At 30.6% G+C, this 2,500-nt stretch overlaps 1 protein-coding gene across 3 annotated transcripts in view; it reads right to left on the minus strand.

Moving 5' to 3' along the window:
- Window positions 1–53, minus strand: part of LOC137641560 (ATP-binding cassette sub-family C member 4-like) — a 231,952-nt gene extending 231,899 nt beyond the window's left edge. For all 3 annotated transcript variants that reach the window (XM_068374240.1, XM_068374241.1, XM_068374242.1), the window contains exon 1: window positions 1–53. This exon is cut by the window's left edge and continues 220 nt beyond it. The gene's annotated coding sequence lies outside the window, so the exon portion shown is untranslated.
- Window positions 54–2,500: the final 2,447 nt, after the last annotated feature.

Here is a 2,500-nt window from a genome sequence, read left to right on the forward strand (position 1 = left end):
AACCTAAACTGAACACCACCGCCAAGACGCCTTTAACGTTCTACGATCAGCTGTTTTCTACTGCTGCCGAAAAGAGCGTCTTGTGGGAAAGATTGTCGTACCGCACTATCTGGTTATTGAATTTCTTTTTACATAATCTCGCTGTGTTTAAAAAGGTTGCCATGTGATAGTTAAATTAGGAAGTATGATACTCTGATGGGATTTATGATGCATTCAGTCCACTCGAAATAATTGGCGTATAATAGGACTATGGCACCAATACCAAGGAGACCACTCAATGCTAACTGACGCGTTATAGAGAGAATTCGCCCTTTTAATTTTTGGTTAATGTTAGATTTCATAACCATAATCTATTAACGCATTAATTACAATTGACCCTGAAGATATCTTTGTCACCAAACTGAGTTCGTTCTGGTTGGATTGTGTGGTAAATTAAACAAAATTGAGATCAGTTATAATTTGATCAACGGTATGACTGACAAATGTCATTCTTTTAGAATTGCAACAATACGTTAATGTGAAGTTTACCAGATTTATTTTCTCATCTGAAGTGGAAAATCTTATCAATCGACGTTGGAAATGTTGAATTACAATCTTACGGGATTAAAGAAAACATGTGAAAAACATGATTTGCACCAACGAAAGATTATTATTATTATTATTATTATTATTATTATTATTATATGGCCTGATAAATAGTGCATTATAAAAGGCAAGCCATCAGTAAAATCATAATTGATAGAGGTTGTAGTAATAGTAAAATAACCAAATGAATATAGTAATACAAAATTATAGTTGACCTAGTTTCTATAGGTAGAATATGAAGAAATAACCCAACGAGATTATATTCATATGATCACATTATTATTATTATTATTATTATTATTATTATTATTATTATTATTATTATTATTATTATTATTATTAATCACAGTCTACCATATGAGCTGTTTCAAATAACACGCTCTTTTCCACAAGTCCTGGGGCTATATGGGCTCCTACCTTCTCAATATTCCCTGGTCCCTAGGACTCCTGTGATTATTGGCACCACTTCTACACGCATATTCCATTCCCTTTTCAGTTCGAAAAGGGAATTGAATTATTATTATTATTATTATTATTATTATTATTATTATTATTATTATTATTATTATTATTATTATTATTATTATTAATCATACCACAGAGTTAAAATGCTTAATTCCCATAGAATACCCAGACTGTAGGTACAAAGTTTTCAACCCATGTACAGAAGAATTCCCCTGAAACATAGCGTATTCCTTTAATCTGTTCAGACGTATTAGCATGCTTGATTTACAGTAGTTATGAAAAACAGCGAAAGCATTAAAAAAAAAAAACTTTGAGACTCGAACAAAAATTAATGAAGTTAAATTTACCAACACTTTCAGAAAACATTCAAAAGATAAATATTGACAATTCAATTTTATCACTATCTTGAATCATACTTGTTGAAAGATACAGAATGAATCTAAAAAATATATCAAGTTAATATAATAAAGGAAAATTTTGCTATAAGCATTAAATCAGTCTTTTAAAAGGAGTTGTGTCGTTTGGGCTTTAGAGCGATAAACGGGGACAATTTTAGTTAAAAAGAAAGCTAATAGGGGAAAATATATCACTATATGATGAAAAGAAGCTCCCAAACATTCCAGGGCTCAGTAACATTATCCAACAGGACGTGTTTTTTCAGGGTCATGCATACGTTGGTTCTGCATAACTACTGTGTCGAACAATGCTGGTTCTCTTTAGTATTCCGCCTGCGATGCTACAGACCGTGACCTCGAATTTACTCGGTTATATAAGCATTAAGTAAGAGGGTAAAAATAAATGCTAATCATTCGAGTTACTTAACGCTGGTCATCACCATTACCCAATTGCAAAACAATGGCCTTATCGCAACCTTATGAAATTGACCAAAGATGTCTTGATCTAGTGAAAACTGCTGTTCTCTGATTCATTCTGTTTATTGTAGCAGAGATGTCGTTTTTACGGGCAATTTTCCTTTTGGAATCACAACATTTCAAATGGGAAAGTAGATAGCTCAAGGTGACAAGATATATGCGGCAAAATATTCTCTCTCTCTCTCTCTCTCTCTCTCTCTCTCTCTCTCTCTCTCTCTCTCTCTCTCTCTCTCTCTCTCTCTCTCTCTCTCTCTCTCTCTCTCTATATATATATATATATATATATATATATACATACATATCTATCTATCTATCTATCTATCTATATATATATATATATATATATATATATATATATATATATATATATATGTGTGTGTGTGTGTGTGTGTGTGACCATAAAAAGAAACATTGTAATAGAATTCTGGTACGATTACACGAAACAGTTATATATATATATATATATATATATATATATATATATATATATATATATATATATATATATATATATATATATATATATATATATATATATATATATATGTGTGTGTGTGTGTGTGTGTGTATGTATGTAT

Source organism: Palaemon carinicauda, chromosome 5 (assembly GCF_036898095.1).
Source record: "Palaemon carinicauda isolate YSFRI2023 chromosome 5, ASM3689809v2, whole genome shotgun sequence".
Classification (NCBI taxonomy): Eukaryota; Metazoa; Arthropoda; class Malacostraca; order Decapoda; family Palaemonidae; genus Palaemon; species Palaemon carinicauda.